This window comes from Bufo gargarizans, chromosome 1, assembly GCF_014858855.1.
Source record: "Bufo gargarizans isolate SCDJY-AF-19 chromosome 1, ASM1485885v1, whole genome shotgun sequence".
In the NCBI taxonomy this organism is placed as follows: domain Eukaryota; kingdom Metazoa; phylum Chordata; class Amphibia; order Anura; family Bufonidae; genus Bufo; species Bufo gargarizans.
Window position 1 is genome coordinate 571,255,681 of NC_058080.1, and position 17,364 is coordinate 571,273,044.

A 17,364-nucleotide genomic window follows, 5' to 3' on the forward strand; every position below is an offset into this window, starting at 1 on the left:
TCAAAAAGCGCCAAGAAAGCGTCACAAAAGCGCGAAGAAAGCGACGAACACCGAACCCGAACCCGGACTTTTACGAAAATGTCCGGGTTCGGGTCCGTGTCACGGACACCCCAAAATTCGGTACGAACCCGAACTATACAGTTCGAGTTCGCTCATCCCTAATCACTGGATGTAAGAGGTAAATAGTACAGTATTACCCTGTATATTTTGTAGCGCTGTATGTAATGTTTTCCAAGTATGCCTTTAACAGTAGAGCTGAAAGGAAGGGGTTAGGGTGAGAATTTGGCATGGGGGGGGGGGGCACAAATTCAGTTTTTGCATCAGGCAGCAGAAAGGATAGGTGCACCCCTGATGCCACAAATTTTTTTTCAGTCAGATTCCATAGGAATTCAAAAGTAAAATCCTCTACCTATGAATTAAGAGACAAACAGAGGTACAATAGGGCCCCATGGAAGTCTACAAGAGAAAATCTGGTGATGACAGCTCTTAAAATATGTGTCACATAAAGACATATGAAAATAAATATATGTTCAGTCTAAGAAATAAACTGATACCAAGACCAAGGAATCCAAGAAAGTAAATCCAGCACTTCAAATCAAATTCAATTCAAATGTTTTGGTCCAGACTAAAAAATATGATACATTAACAAATTGATTTTATTGTTTGGCTCTTTTTAATGCTGTTCACACACTGCGTTTTGTATAGGAATTTTTGTACAGGAATATTTTTATATTTTTGATATATGGATGGATATATGGATGCTCCCATATTAACAAATACGTGATGTGGCCTTTCAAGTAATTTTATTTTATATCTATTGTGGTGAGTTAATGTGACCAGAATCTGTAAGGGTTAAATTGGATTTTCCTACAATCTTTACCCTCCCTATTAGTAGGAGGAGTTAATTCCCCTTTTAATCCCATCAGATGTGGTCACAATTAGTTACGATTAAGAAAACAATCGTTCGAAACGCGTCAACTGCTGTCTTGGTGGATGAACCGTATTTGCGAGTTACTGCTATGTAAAGAAATAAGGCGCATTTGAAGATATGAAGTGCTGGATTTACTTTCTCAGATTTCTACGAATGGACTTACTTGACCCTAATCTGTGCACAGGATTTAATATGAGAAGGTGAGCTGGTAAATCTCTATTTATACCAAGAGCAAGGGTCTGTTTTAGACAAAGTGAGACCCTGAGAAAAATGTAAAATGAGGCCCCAAATCCTGAAATAAATGCACCACCAACACCATCACATACTATATACCAAAAAGTAAGAGTTGCTATGCAAAAACCTAAATTATAATCACAGGCCCAAATAATATCCCCACACCATGATCATTATATCACCCCTCAATAGTCGCTATACAAAGACAAAACATAAGGTGAGAGAAAGCTGTGTTAGGGTACTTTCACACTTGCGTTTTTCTTTTCCGGCATAGAGTTCCATCACAGGGGCTCTATATCGGAAAAGAACTGATCAGCTATATCCCCATGCATTCTGAATGGAGAGTAATCCGTTCAGGATGCAGCAGGATATCTTCAGTTCAGTCATTTTGACTGATCAGGCAAAAGATAAAACCGCAGCATGCTATGGTTTTATCTCTGGCGAAAAAAACTGAAGACTTGCCTGAATGCAGCATTTTTTTCCATAGGAATGTATTAGTGCCGGATACGGCATTCAAAATACCGGAATGCCAGATCCGTCCTTCCGGTCTGCGCATGCGCAGACCTTTAAAAATGAGAAAAAAATAAATACCGGATCCGTTTTGCCTGATGACACCGGAAAAACGGATCCGGTATTGCACTGCATTTTTCGGACTGATCAGGCATTTTTTAGACTGATCAGGATCCTGATCAGTCTGAAAAATGCCTGATCAGTCATAAAAAATGACATGCGTTTGCATACAGTTTGCCTGCCGGAATCAAACAACGCAAGTGTGAAAGTACCCTAAAGCTGTCATCAAAGCAAAAGGTGGCTACTTTGAAGGATCTAAAACATATTCAGGTTTAACACTTTTCTGCTTAATACTTTATTCCATATGTATTTCTTCGCCTCATTATGAATCTACAATGTTGGGGAAAAAAGGAAAAATCATTGTATAAAAAAGGTGTGTCCAAACTTTTGACTGGTACTGAAACAAGGATTTAATATACCATAAATCTTTTATTATTATTTTCTCTTCATTAACGTATTCAGATTAATGCGTTGGCATTTTTTTGTTGAAGAAATGTACTATTTGCCAGTGCTATGACTGGTAATAACTGATATTTTGTTACTGCATACATGTATTCGCTAATTCTCATGGACGACCTTTATGAATTCAAGAAAATTCTTATATAGTGTGTCCAGATTTTCTATCCTCTGGTATTTTTCTTGCATCAAACCTGGGAGATATTAATTCCTTGTGGAACATAACTTTCCTACACTCCACACATCCTCATATATTATTCTTCCAAATAGGAACTAGTAATAGAGATTGGCAAAAGAACATTACCATGGGATTTGTCCACTGGAACAGTGGCTAACTGCATTTACCAGATGTAACACTTCAAGAATACAATTTCTGCCAGTGACAAAAAAAACTGATGTATGAACACCGATGCCAAATTCTTTCAATGCAAAAAAAAAATGATTGTGATATATCATCTTTAGATACTCCAAGGCTTACAATTGAAAATTGTATTGTGCATCTTTACCAGGCAATGCAGAGGAAAGGTCAGCAAGTTGGGACCTACCACCTGTTCTAGAACTACAATGTCCTATCTGGTTTGAGAAAAATATCTACAACATCTGTCTGTTGTACAAGTTACAACTACAAGTTCACCCATGTTCTGCCAGCTGGCATGAGTACAAGAGCTGGCATAGGCCCAGAACATGCAGATTCCAGCATCTATATGAACTTTAGGCTAGGCAGACAGGGTTACACTGAATATGCTGACCTTCTCAATGAATGAATCTTACTTTTATTTCCTTCATATACATTCAAAAATATTTTAATGAACTATCACTGCTGACTACAATGATACAGTCTCCCATTCAGTTGTAGCATAAAGGCTTTTTACATCCTAATAAGGATATCATGCATTATTAGAATACCACATGTTGAGGTTTTGGCAGGACACAGTTGACTAGGATGTAGTCAGATATTGACATTGTTATATTGACACGGGTATATTATTTGCACCAAAACGTATGCCCTGAGCAATGCATTTACTTTATCATTAGAGATATCACAGATGTTTCATGATTTGACAAACATATTAAACAATTTTCCATGAATATGCATTGGATATGCCAACAATATGTGATTGGTGGGGCCAAGCTAGGCACAGCCTCATGTGTGGGTACCCTGGAAACATCACCATGGAACCTTCATACCGCTAATCCAACCCATAGATCAAGGCATCAATGTATTTTACCTAAAAATCCTGAAAATTCCTCTGGAGAGAAAAAAAAGTTAACTTTTTTCCCCATATATAAATAGCACAAGGGAAGATTAGAAACTTTGTAATATACAGTATCTTATTACAGAAAAAAATGCTTCTTTTCCACTTAAAGGGCATGTTCCACCAAATTATAAAAAAATGAAGCATATTTTTCATTTATGTGCTGTTAGACAATCCAGTGAGGAATTATGGCATATACTTTTACATAATATGACGCCACCTGGTGTTCGAAATGTATAGCACTGTGCATGTCCACATAAGTGCTGTTGGCCATGTATGCTCAGTCACTCTCCCCAATGCCAGGACTCTGCATAGTAATGTAGTCACTCCTATTTTTGGTCTTTATTTTATATAATTGGTTCTATTACCACTATTCTGTAGTCTTATACTTTTCTCCCCTAGCCTGTCTGTTACTGTCAGTGCAGATGCATTTCGCACATGTGCTGGCTTTTCCTCCATGGATAGGTGAGAGTGCTTAGATCTGTGTAACTATGGTAGCGTATTCTATGACATCACATCCGCCTCATGCTTCGTTTTTGCACAGATCCGCAAAACACGGATGTGCATTCCATATTTTGCAGAATGGACAGCTAGCCCTTAATAGAACAGTCCTATTCTTGTATGGGCTAATTGAAGGAAAAAATTGTGCCATTTTTATTTACACTGTTTACCAATCACCATGAATAATGCTTTCACTATATTGTATTGATTATTATAAATACAGGGATACCAAATACTATTTTATGATATTTAACCCTTTCAGGACATGGTGATTTTCCATTTTTTACTCCCTGCCTTCCCAAGGCCATAACTTTTTTATTTTTCAATTCACATAGACGTATGTTTTTTTTTTTTTTTTGGTGGACAAGTTTTACTTTCTAATGTCACCATTTAATATTGCATACAATGTAGCGGGATGCATAAAAAAAAAGAACTTATACTTTTCTTTGCATTGCCATATTCTGATCCTATAACTTTTTTTTTATTTCCATCTACTGAGCTATGTAAGGACTTTTTCTGGTGTGCTCATGACTTTTTTATCACATTTGATTCAATTTTTTTGGGAGGTGAAGCGATTTACAAAAATTAAAATGCTAATTAGCATTCCACGTTCACCATATGGGATAAATATGTTTATATTTTAATAGTTGAGGCACTTTGGGACATGGCGGTGCATATTATCTTTATTTTTCTATTGTTTATTTTGGTAAAAGGGGAATGATTAGATTTTTTTTTTACTTTTTCTAACTTTCTTGCCCTTGGTTTCTGCTTCTGTTTAGAGAGACGACATGCACCGTTCATTTTTTACGCATATCAAGAGGTTAATAATAAGTATGTTATAAAAATACATTTAGACCGCATTCAGACAATTGTATTTTTGGTCCGCATCCAATCTGCATTTTTTGATGATTGGATGCAAACCCAATTATTTCAATGGGGCCACAAAAAATGCGGACAGCTCTCCGTGTGCTGTTCACATCTGTATGTCCATTCCGCAGCCCCACAAAAAAGATAGAACATGTCCTATTCTGTCATTTTGCAGACCAGATAGGCATTGTTACAATGATTCTCTAAAAAAAATGGATGCCACACATATTTTTTGCAGATACGCCTTTTGAGGATCTAAAATACACACAGTCGTGTGAATGCACCATTACTGCAATGATTTTTGCTCTGTTATTTATTTATTTTTTTATTTTTTTATTTTGTAACAATAACATTGCAGAAAATAGACTAATAATCTCAGATCTTACTGGTATTTGAATTCTAGACCTTCTGAATAGCAGCCAACAGACTTCCAAGAAAACAGCGGCACTCACCAATATTCTTTCTGCAGCTTTTATTGTTCCATTAAAGCACGGTGGATGCGGGTGCAACACAGCAAAAGGCAACAGCGCTTCCTGTGCTTCCTCAGGCCTCAACGTGACGACGCTGGCGTATACAGGTGAAACTCGAAAAATTTGAATATTGTGCAAAGTTCATTTATTTCAGTAATGCAACTTAAAAGATGAAACTAACATATGAGAGAGACTCTTTACATGCAAAGTGAGATATTTCAAGCCTTTATTTGTTATAATCTGGATGATTATGGCTTACAGTTTATGAAAACCCCAAAGTGACAATTTTGAGGTACCCTTTGCTCAGGGGATATTGATTAATTCGCTGACTAGAGTGCAGGGCCGGTGGAAGGATTTTTCTCAACACAAGCAAATCTACATTTTGGCGCCCCCCCCCCCCCCCCCATCATTTCACATTTCTGCCCCTCGTGATTCATGTTCATTTCTTGCCCCCCCCCATCATTTCACATTTCTGCCCCTCATGATTCATATCTATTTCTTGCCCCCCCCCCCCCCCGATCATTTCACATTTCTGCTCCTCATGATTCATGTCCATTTCTTGCCCCCCCATCATTTCACATTTCTGCCCTCATGATTCATGTCCATTTCTTGCCCCCCCCCCCCATCATTTCATATTTCTGCCCCTCATGATTCATGTCCATTTCTTGCCCCCCCCATCATTTCCCATTTCTGCCCCTCATGATTTATGTCCATTTCTTGCCCCCCACCATCATTTCACATTTCTGCCCCTCATGATTCATGTCCATTTCTTGCCCCCCATCATTTCACATTTCTGCCCCTCATGATTCATGTCCATTTCTTGCCCCCCCCCCCATCATTTCACATTTCTGCCCCTCATGATTCATGTACATTTCTTGCCCCCCCATCATTTCACATTTCTGCCCCTCATGATTCATATCTATTTCTTGCCCCCCTCATCATTTCACATTTCTGCCCCTCATGATTCATGTCCATTTCTTGCCCCCCCCCCATCATTTCACATTTCTGCCCCTCATGATTCATGTCCATTTCTTGCCCCCCCCCCCCCATCATTTTACATTTCTGCCCCTCATGATTTATGTCCATTTCTTGCCCCCCACCATCATTTCACATTTCTGCCCCTCATGATTCATGTTCATTTCTTGCCCCCCCCCCCCCCATCATTTCACATTTCTGCCCCTCATGATTCATATCTATTTCTTGCCCCCCTCATCATTTCACATTTCTGCTCCTCATGATTCATGTCCATTTCTTGCCCCCCCATCATTTCACATTTCTGCCCCTCATGATTCATGTCCATTTCTTGCCCCCCCCCCCCCATCATTTCACATTTCTGCTCCTCATGATTCATGTCCATTTCTTGCCCCCCCATCATTTCACATTTCTGCCCCTCATGATTCATGTCCATTTCTTGCCCCTTCCCATCATTTCACATTTCTGCCCCTCATGATTTATGTCCATTTCTTGCCCCCCACCATCATTTCACATTTCTGCCCCTCATGATTCATGTCCATTTCTTGCCCCCCTCCCATCATTCCACATTTCTGCCCCTCATGATTCATGTCCATTTGTTGCCCCCCCATCATTTCACATTTCTGCCCCTCATGATTCATGTCCATTTCTTGCCCCCCCCCCCATCATTTCACATTTATGCCCCTCATGATTCATATCTATTTCTTGCCCCCCCATCATTTCACATTTCTGCTCCTCATGATTCATGTCCATTTCTTGCCCCCCTCATCATTTCACATTTCTGCCCCTCATGATTCATGTCCATTTCTTGCCCCCCCATGTGCCAATATCATAGTGCCATCCTCTCCCCCTGCCCCCTAATGTGCCAGTATCAAGTGCCTCTCTCCTCCCCCCTCCATGTGCTAGTATAATGGTGCCAATAGCCCCCCCCCCCCTCCCCGTGGCAGTAAAGTAACAGTCCGGTATTTAAAAAAAATACAACACTTTTATACTCCATGTCAGCGATGCGATGCAACCTCTTCCTCTTCCTGTGTTCCCACCAGCCTCTAGTGTTGAAGAATTGGTGCTCGTGTTCTTATTTAGCCTGTCTTTCAGAAAAGTTTACAATGGGATTTGAATCCATGACCTTCTGTATCAGAGGAAAAGCACTTACCCACACAGCTATGAGAGCTGTACAGCCAGTTACTTTAAAAAAAAAATAAAAAAATAAAAGATATATAAGACTTCTACTGTAGATAACAGTATGCGTGCATACATATGTGTATGTACAACCATACACATGACAGTTGCCCCAACACACCCAGCTCTGCTACATCCATACACAGTGTGCTGGGGCAGCTGTCATGTGCATGTATGCTAGGTATCAAAGTTATCTACAGAAGAAGTTGTATATAGCTGTGTGGGTAAATGCCTTGCCTCTGATGTGAAAGGTCGCGAGTTTGAATCCCAGGAGAAATTTTTCTGAAAGACATGCTAAATGAGATTTAAATACACCAGGGCCTCGTAGCTAACAGTGAGTGTTTTGTGTTGCTGCGGCTGCTGCCTCAGCCTGTCAGCTGCGTGCCGCTCTGTGACTGAGACAGTGAGGGTGGGGGAGGCCGGGCTGCTCGGCACACAGGCTCAGCGGGGTAAATATAAGTTAGTTAATTGTTTTCTGCTCCCTCAAGCAGCCGCTTGGGCTGCCTTATGATAGAACCGGCCCTGCTAGAGTGTGACACTTTGAGCCTAGAATATTGAACCTTTTCACAAAATTCTAATTTTCAGCTGCATTAATGCAATTCCTTTTAATTTGCATTACTGAAATAAATGGACTTTTGCACGATATTCAAATTTTTCGAGTTTCACCTGTACATATAAAATACCCTCACGCCAGCTTCGTCACCATCACTACATAAGACAACTCAAAATAAAACAGAGTTTAAAAACAAAAACAAAACTATACAAATACTGCTAAATCGTTCTTATCATTTAACCCCAAAGGACCCATTTAATTTGTCTTGATAATTCTTGAAGCTTCCCTTTGTAGTAGTATACAATCTGGGACTCGCACTCTCTATTCCTGCACATGTCAATACATCATTTCTCCCTTCATGTGCTTCATGTATATGTTCTACCAATCTAGATGCTCCTATTCTTTTCTCTATGGACCTCCTATGTTCCCTAAATCTCAGATACAGACATCTTATGGTTTTTCCTATATAAAATCTACCACACGGGCAAAAAATTATATATACCACAAATTGTGTCTTACAGAATATGAAGTATCTCACCACAAGTTCAACCCCTCCTATTTTAAGGTACTTACTTCTGCACATAAATCTATACATGGAGCAATGCCCACAACTAAAATTACCTTGTGGGGTATACTTCCCTAGCCAATTCAAGTCCTCTTCTTGGAAGTGACTTGAATGGAATATTTGCATGTCTTCTGTGTTTTGTATCCACTCCTGCTTTTGGCTACCAAATCATAACCCAATTCTGATGGAACCATACAGGCCTTACAGTTGCTACACAGACAGGATCCGTTGTCCGTCTCATTTTTCCTTCCTTCTGAAAGATCAACAGAAGGGTCAAATAAATGATGATGTCAACCAGGCAAAAATGGCAAAATAGTAGCCCAGTCATGGAGTGGGGAAGGTGGGAGAACAGCCTGAGGAGACCACAGAGTGGCCCAGTGACATAGTGGGGAGGTGGCAGCAGCCGCAGCATGAGTAGACCACAGAGTGGACCATAGTGTTGAGTTAGGAGCAGTATGAGGAGGCCACAGAGTGGCAATGTGACATAGTGTGGAGGTGGCAGCAGCATGAGAAGATCACAGAGTGGCCCAGTGACATAGTGTTGATTTAGCAGCAGCATAAGGAGGCCACAGTGTGGCAAGGTGACATAGTGTGGAGGTGGCAGCAGCATGAGGAGACCACAGAGTGGCAAGGTGACATAGTGTGAAGGTGGCAGCAGCAGCATGAGGAGACCTGAGTGGTGAGGTGGCAGCAGCATCAGGAGACCACAGAGGGACCCGTTGACAGAGGAGGTGGGTGGCAATAACAGTACCCGCTGACGATGGTGGTTGTAGAAGGAGCAGTTGGCATCAGATGTGTGGCATCAGGCGGATGGCAGCATCAGAATAGTAGCTGAGGCAGGTAGCCAGAAGAAACCGGTCTCTTTTGTCAAGGTTTGGGTGAGGCAGCATTGATGATCTAATCTGATGCATCTGTACTTGGTGGGTGGAAATCCTCGTTGATCCACACCTGATTCATCTTGACAAAGGTTGATTGCTGATGGAATGACTGACAAGGAATAGGAGGGTGAGGAGCAGGAGCATCAGGACTTCGGCTGAGGTGGTGAAGCCTTGACTGCCTGAAATCGGGTGCATCCCACTGTGTGATGCAGCGGCAGGCTGGACCACCACATTGGACCCACGGTTCTCCCAGGCCACTTTATGGTGATGCTGCATATGTTGACGCAGGGCCATGGTGCTACCGACTTGCTCGCTCTGCCGCTGCCTTACGCGCAAGCTGCCACCCAATTCTCCTAATGATAAAGCCCTTTCGTCACCTGGCTCCCAATTGCGATTGGCTACATCATCATCGAGTACTGTCTGCACATCACTGATGTCCTCCTCAATGGTCTCTAAGCCAGGAGCCTGACCACTCACAACACTAACTCCCACGCCACTCTCCATCACTACTTGCCAGCCTACCAGAGGAAGCGGTACATGTCTCCTCCAGATCTTGGCTGGGCAGAAGCTGATGACTGTCCGCTAGTAACTTGTCCTCGCTGTATAGTGGAGCTGAGCTCACAGCATATAATACTTCTCTGGCTGAGGGAACAGAAAAGGACAGAGGCAGGTTGAGGACAGGTGAGGGCACAGGGCCTGCTCCCAGGCCATGGCAACTAAGGGTTGTCTGATGAACCCACTGACTCTTGGCTGGGGATGTCTGATGTCATTTGGGACGAAGTGGATGACCGAGTCAACCATTCAAGAACTGCTGGATTGCTGGTCAAGACACGACTGCTAGATGACACCTGGAGCTCAGGTCTTTCGAAGTGACCCCTGCTGTCACACCCCCTTACTCTGCGGTGACCTGTGCCTGCGCCAGAAACATTTAGGCCTGTGCCCCTCCCCTGTGCAGGGCCTGTCACTTCTCTGTCTGACATATTGTTAGATCAAATAAGTTAATAAAAAGGAAATTAATACACCACAAAAGAGGTTGTAATTTTGTCACTTCACCACACAACGGCAAATAATAATTTTTTTGCCACTAATATATGCCAAAAAGGCTTTAGAATATAAAACTGCACCTCTGAACGGCAAATAATATTTTTTTTGCCACTAATACACGCAAGAAAGGGCTGTAATTTTCTCACTTAGCCACACACCGGCTAATAAGCCTTTTTTTGCCACTAATACATGCCAAAAAAGGCTTTAAAACCTATAACTGCACCGCTGAATGACTAATAATAAAAAAAAAATTGCCACTAGTACACGACAGAAAGGGCTGTAATTTTCCCACTTCACCAAACAATGGCTAATAAGCCCTTTTTTCCCCACTAATACCCGCCAAAAAAGGCTGTAGAACATATAACTGCACAGCTGAACTGCAAATAATACTTTTTTTTGCCACTAATGTATGCCAAAAAAGGCTTTACAAAATATAACTGCACAGCTGAACGGCAAATACTTTTTTTTTGCCACTAATACACGCCAAAAAGGGCTGTAATTTTCTCACTTCACCAAACAATGGCTAATAAGCCCTTTTCTTCCCACTTATACACGCCAAAAAAGGCTTTAGAACATGTAACTGCACCGCTGAACGGCAAATAATCCTTTTTTTTTTTTTTTTTTTTTTTTTTTTTCAGTTTGAAAATACTTTATTCCAAATCTTTAGCAGAAAATACAGAAGATAAAACATCCCCACAACAGGGTACACATTTCCAATTCGTACAGTGAAATACAAACATTTTCAAGTACCCGCAGTAATGAGGAAGAAAGGGGGGGGGGGGAAGAAAAGAAGAGAGAAGGGAGGGGGGGGGGGGGGGAAGGGATCCTACTTCTCCTTTATTGCCAAACACTAAGTTGCTAAGTTCTATCCACCATTATGAGGAGAAATTCCTATATTGTTTCCATGGGGACCATGTGGCTTCAAACACCTGTGTTCTTTTGGACTCCCACCCTGCTATCTGTTCCAACCTATAAAGTGCATCACATTTTGTAATCCACCGAGAGACGGTCGGGGCCCTACGACATTTCCACAAGAATGCTATCAGAACTCTCGCAGCCGCGAGTAGCTGACTCAATAAGGAGACAGTATATCTGTTTCCCGTATCCTTTTCCAATAAACCTAATAGACAACTTTTAGCTGAGGGCGTAAAGTGTACCCCACTGACTTGTGAGCAAATTAAACATACCTGTGTCCAATACTCAACTATAGTAGGGCAGGTCCACCATATATGTAACATGGATCCTTCAGCCTTGAGACACCTCCAGCATGAAGAGTCACTATTTGGGTAAATAAGATGCAGTTTCTGGGGCGTGTAGTACCACCTAGTGATGACTTTGTAAAGGTTCTCTTGCAACTTCACGCATCTAGAAACCCTGGGGGCGTTAGAGCATATACGCGCCACTTCCCTACCTGAGAACTGAACTCCCAGATCCTTTTCCCACTTACGGACAAAGCTATATGAGTCTGGTCTGGGAAACAAGCACAGAGTATAGCTGTGCCACTTTTTTCCTAGGTGGCACCTTGGAAAGTGTCATCTTTTCAAATTGCGTCGTAGAAGCTATTGGAGGGACTGTCTTTTTCCCCAAATATTGCTTAATGAATATTTTGTGAATAAAAGACAAAGTAAGCAATTTAGGATGGTTATCCCACCCTTCTTTTAGTATCCCCGAGGGGTCCATTAAGTCTACTAACGGAAGGGACAGATCTCTAATTCCTACTGGCAAGGTAGATCCGAAGATTCCCCCAGAACTCCACAGAACATCCCTCACCTGAATCACAGGCGACACCTCGTGGTCTGACAACAGCCTTTTAGAAAGCTCAGAGTGCCATAATTTTAACGTATTTTTTGTCATGTCGCTAAGTGACCTGATCTGTTGAGGCATATCTTTAGGGGGCGATAGAAGAAAGGACCTCAAAGGAATCTTCGAGTCTCCTGCCTCTGCTAAGGTATCCAGTCTGTTCTCTGAGTTCCTAATCCATTCCAAACACCTCACTCCCTGGATAGCCCTATAATATTCCGCCATGTCCGGAAGACCCATTCCCCCTAGCTTGTTAGGCTGTATCATTGTTGTATGCGGGATACGGGGCCTAGCTTTTTTCCAGAGGAATCTAGAAAAACATTGTCTTAGTTGTGCAAAAAAGACTTTTGGCAGGTGCACAGGCAATACCGACATATAATACAGTATTTTAGGAACTAACACTGATTTAATCAGCGTACGTCTTCCAAACCACGAAGTGAAGGGGATGCTCCATGAGTCAATAATAGTTGTTATGGATTTAGGTAAATTTCGGAAATTGGTCTCAAATAAGTCCCTTGGTACTGAGGTTATATTTACTCCTAAAAATTTGATTGAACTAGTTGTCCAGACATATTCAAATTGTGTCTCTAAGGACGATTGTATGTCCCTACTAACCGTTACATTCAGAGCTTGGGATTTCGTGGGATTTATCAGGAAGTTGGACATGTTTCCAAATCTCAGGAACAAGTTCTGTATGGCCGGGAAAGCTTCCGATGGGTTGGTTATAATGACCAAAAGGTCATCGGCAAAAGCCGCTAACTGGTGACTAGTGTTTCCCATCTTCATACCCTGGATTTTATCATCCTGCCTTATTGCTTGAAATAAGCATTCTACTACAATGATAAAGAGCAGGGGTGACAAAGGGCACCCCTGTCTTGTACCATTACCTATAGTAAAGCTGGGAGATAGAATGCCGTTTACCATTACTCTGGCTGTGGGGGCAGCATACATAGCCATCGTGGCATCAATGAATTGGGATGGTATCCCAAATTTAGCCAGGGCCAGACGCATAAAAAGCCAATCAATTCGATCGAATGCCTTTTCTGCATCTGTCCCTAGGAGGACCAAAGGAATAGATTTCTCCCTGGCGTGGTGTATTATATTGACTATCCTAGTGGTATTCATGCTTCCCTCTCTGCCAGCCACAAATCCCACCTGTTCCGCATTGATCAGTTTAGGCAAAAAGGGTTGTAATCTTAACGCAAGCATTTTTGCATAAAGTTTCAGATCAGCGTTTAAAAGTGAGATGGGTCTGTAGCTGGCACAGGATGAAGGATCCTTACCCTCTTTCGGTAAGATAGTAATTAGAGCAGATAGCATTTGTGTCGGGAGCGGATTACCTTTATACACCTCGTTGTATACTTTGAGCAGTTTGGGCAACAAAACTGAGGAAAATGTAGCATAATATCCTGCCGTTAGTCCGTCGGGTCCAGGACACTTGTGCTTGGGTACTGTGCTTAGAGCTTTATTCAGTTCCTGTAACGAAAAAGGCTTAGCAAGGGAGTGTGCTTGATCCTGAGTAAGAACCGGAAGGCGTAAACCTGCTAACCATTTCTTGATGTCCCCCGACCTTACCTCAACTTCCGCCTCACTATCTTCCTCTCTCAGATTATAAAGCGAGCTATAGTAAGCACAAAACTGTTTAGCAATAAGGTCAGTGGACATAAGAGATCTGGCGGACGCATCTTTAACAGAATGTATGTAAGATTTAAGTCTCCGCTTTTTCAGACTAGCCATCATAAACTTTGACGCTTTGTCTCCGTGTGCGTAGTATTTAAACTGTGCAGACAGGTATAGTTTGGCCACCCGGTTATTCAATATGTTCTTAAGCTCCGCCCTTAATCTATTCAACCTTTCCAACACTTCTGGTGATATTTGTTTTTTGTGGAGTAACTCCAACTTTTGAATCTGATCCTGCAATGTCATAATTACTGCTTCTCTTTTCTTTTTGATATGTGAGTTTAATGCAATGAAATGCCCTCTCACGACCGCCTTGTGAGCTTCCCAGACCAGACCCGGCGACATATCCTCTGACTCGTTGAAACTAAAATATTCCTCAATATGTTTACGTATATCTTGAACATTCTCTGGTTTGCTCAATAGAGTCTCATCAAGCCTCCAAGTAAACTGTGCTCTAGGTATAGACTTAACCCTAATAGATAGGTACACCGGGGCGTGATCTGACAATAATATATTGCCTATTGAAGCTTGAGCGCAATCATTTAGAGACCGTAGGGGAACAAACAAGTAGTCTAATCTCTGATAGGAAACATGTGCTACTGAATAATATGTATAATCTCTCGCGGTTGGGTTCATTGCCCTCCAGGCATCCACTAACCCCAATTCAGCCAGTTTTTTCTTAATGCGCCGAATAGTGACCTGGGAAAGGGACGAGAAGCTTTTAGACGTATCTAGATACGGGTTCAAGGCTGTATTTATGTCTCCTCCTACTATCAGGGAACCCTCAGCAAAGTCATGCAATTTTGATAAAGTGTTTTCAATCCACACTGCTTGAGCCACATTTGGAGTATACATGTTTCCTATAGTGATTTTCTGGTTACCCAAAGTCCCCTTTAAAAACAGATAGCGGCCTTCATCATCATGGAGGGTTGAATGCACCACCAGCGGGACATTTTTGTGAATCGCTATCGAAACCCCTTTTGAGGCCCCCGAGGAAGAGGTGCTATGGAACCACTGGTTATACACCATGTGTGAGAGACGCGGCACGTGGTTTCTCTTGAAATGAGTCTCTTGTAATAGAGCGATACTCACTTTTTGCCTATTAAGGAAATGGCAAATCTGAGTACGTTTGGGTGGTGCATTCAAACCTCTCACATTATAAGTACACAGTTTTAGCTCCGCCATACTGATTTTACAATGAACATTATGAGCTGATAATATCTGCTACCACTATAAAAGTCGGACATTATTTCAGAAGTAGGAAGGAGGGAGAGGGAGAGCAGAGGGAAGAAAATAAGGAAAAAACAAACAAAACAGTTAAATCTCATTAAGATTAACAGGGATAAGGCTTTGATGATCCGCTGCCTAATTTCAACAGCGCTATTTAGCACCTGCCCTACTGCCGCGGCCATCAAGAGGGGGTAGAGAGGACCAATGAAAGGGCCCTATATGTGCAAACGAGTATGTAAATATCAAGTGGCTAGACATAGCTATAATATAACCGAATAAATGAATCCTTTGTGAAGAGATTCAGCTACCAGCCTAAAACATTGGCAGAAACCCCTAAGGGGTAGTGCTTTCACCATCCTGACGCGGTAAACAAGAATACGTCCAGTCAAAAGAGGTTGAGCATGAGGAACAAATACTATCAACTATCCCTAATGACGGTAACTCACGCAAAATCAGGTTCTGGTGTAGAACTGTTCAAGTCCCTGAGAAAGACACTCTTTGGCAAACAATATCGTGAGACCTGTCAATCTTCATCCATGTCTGGCGCGGTTATCATGGGGTCTCCCGGTCTCCTGCCCCCGGTGCGATTCTTCGGACGCCTCACTGGAGTCCATGGATCCACTCCTGGTAAGACCGGCAGTTCTGTCAGGTCTTTCGCCGAATGCCAAACAGGGATGTCCAGAGAAGTTATTTCCAGTACGTCACATACTAACGGGATGTCAGCTGGAGAGCGCACCGTCAATTTTCGGCCTGGCGCATTAATCAGGAGGCCAAAGGGATGAAGCCAGCGGTAAGTGATACTCTTGCCTCTGAGAACATCCAGGAGCGGTTTCAGCAACCTTCGTTTCTGAAGGGTAATTGGGGATAAATCTTGAAAGATCTGCACCTCTGCGTCTCCAAAGGGGACACTTTTCTTGGATCTGGCTGCCTTCATTATTTGATCTTTGGCCATGAAGCTGGCCAGCCGACAGATCACATCTCTCGGAGGTTCTCCGTGTTTTGGAGGAGGGCGCAGAGCCCTATGGATTCTGTCCATAGTGAGGTCTCCCACATAGTCCTGGCCTACTAGCGCTGCGAACATTTCAGTCACCGCACCTCTCAGGGCCTCAGGCCCAATGTCTTCTGGCAGACCCTTCAGCCGTAAGTTATTGCGACGCCCGCGATTGTCTTGGTCTTCCACCATTTCATATAAACGGTTAATGTGTGCCTGAGCTCTGTCTAGGCTGCCGGCTACCGCTGTGCTGTGCAATATAACTGCCTCTTGCTGGCTCTCCACCTCCTCCACTCTCTCCTTCACTTGCCTGAGGTCCCGTTTGAATTCCTGCAGGTCTTTACGGAGGGGGGAGATCGCGTCCGCCAGTAGTTCTTTCATAAATCTTCTCGATATGGGCAGGTTTTCTCCTTCCATCTCCGGCTCATGGTCACTGTCTCTCTCGGAGTCCGCTGAGACTTCCGACGCTGCTGGGGTCTCTGCTCTCGGCGCCATCTTGGAGGCCTGCTTGCTTCCCGCCGCGCTTTGCTTGCGGACAAATTTGTCCATGTCCCCCTGGCTAGCACTCAGTTTGTTCGGTCTCGGGGTGTCCTTGGACCTGTCTCTCAAAGTCTTGCCCATTTTCTGGCTTGTATATGCTCTCCAAAAACTCGTTTACACAGGACCCAGAGCAGAGCTCACAGCGGCATGTGTGTCTCGCTCTGCTGCCAAGCTCCGCCCCCAAATAATCCTTTTTTTGCCACTAATACACGCCAAAAAAGGCTTTAGAACATATAACTGCACAGCTGAATGGCAAATAAGCCATTTTGTCCCCACTAATACATGCCAAAAAAGGCTTTAGAACATATAACTGCACCGCACAAGGGCAAGTAAGATGTAGAAATATTTCCTAGTAATACACCCTGTTAATGGCTTTATCACACAGCACTTGCACCCCAATAAAGAGAACAGTTTGCTGGAATTACAGAGGTATTGCAAACCTGAAAGCAGCAGTATAATGACAATTTGGATCCGCAGTCAGTGCAGCAAGGTGTAATAGGATTGTTTCTATTACCCAGGATGTACACTCCCCTATTAGACTCTGTTCTGCTTCAATACTGTGGAATAATTCCTCCCTATCCTTTCCCTACACTTCTAATGCTCTTTCCCTGAACTTCTATTCAGCAAAATAAAAGTTTTTCAAGTCT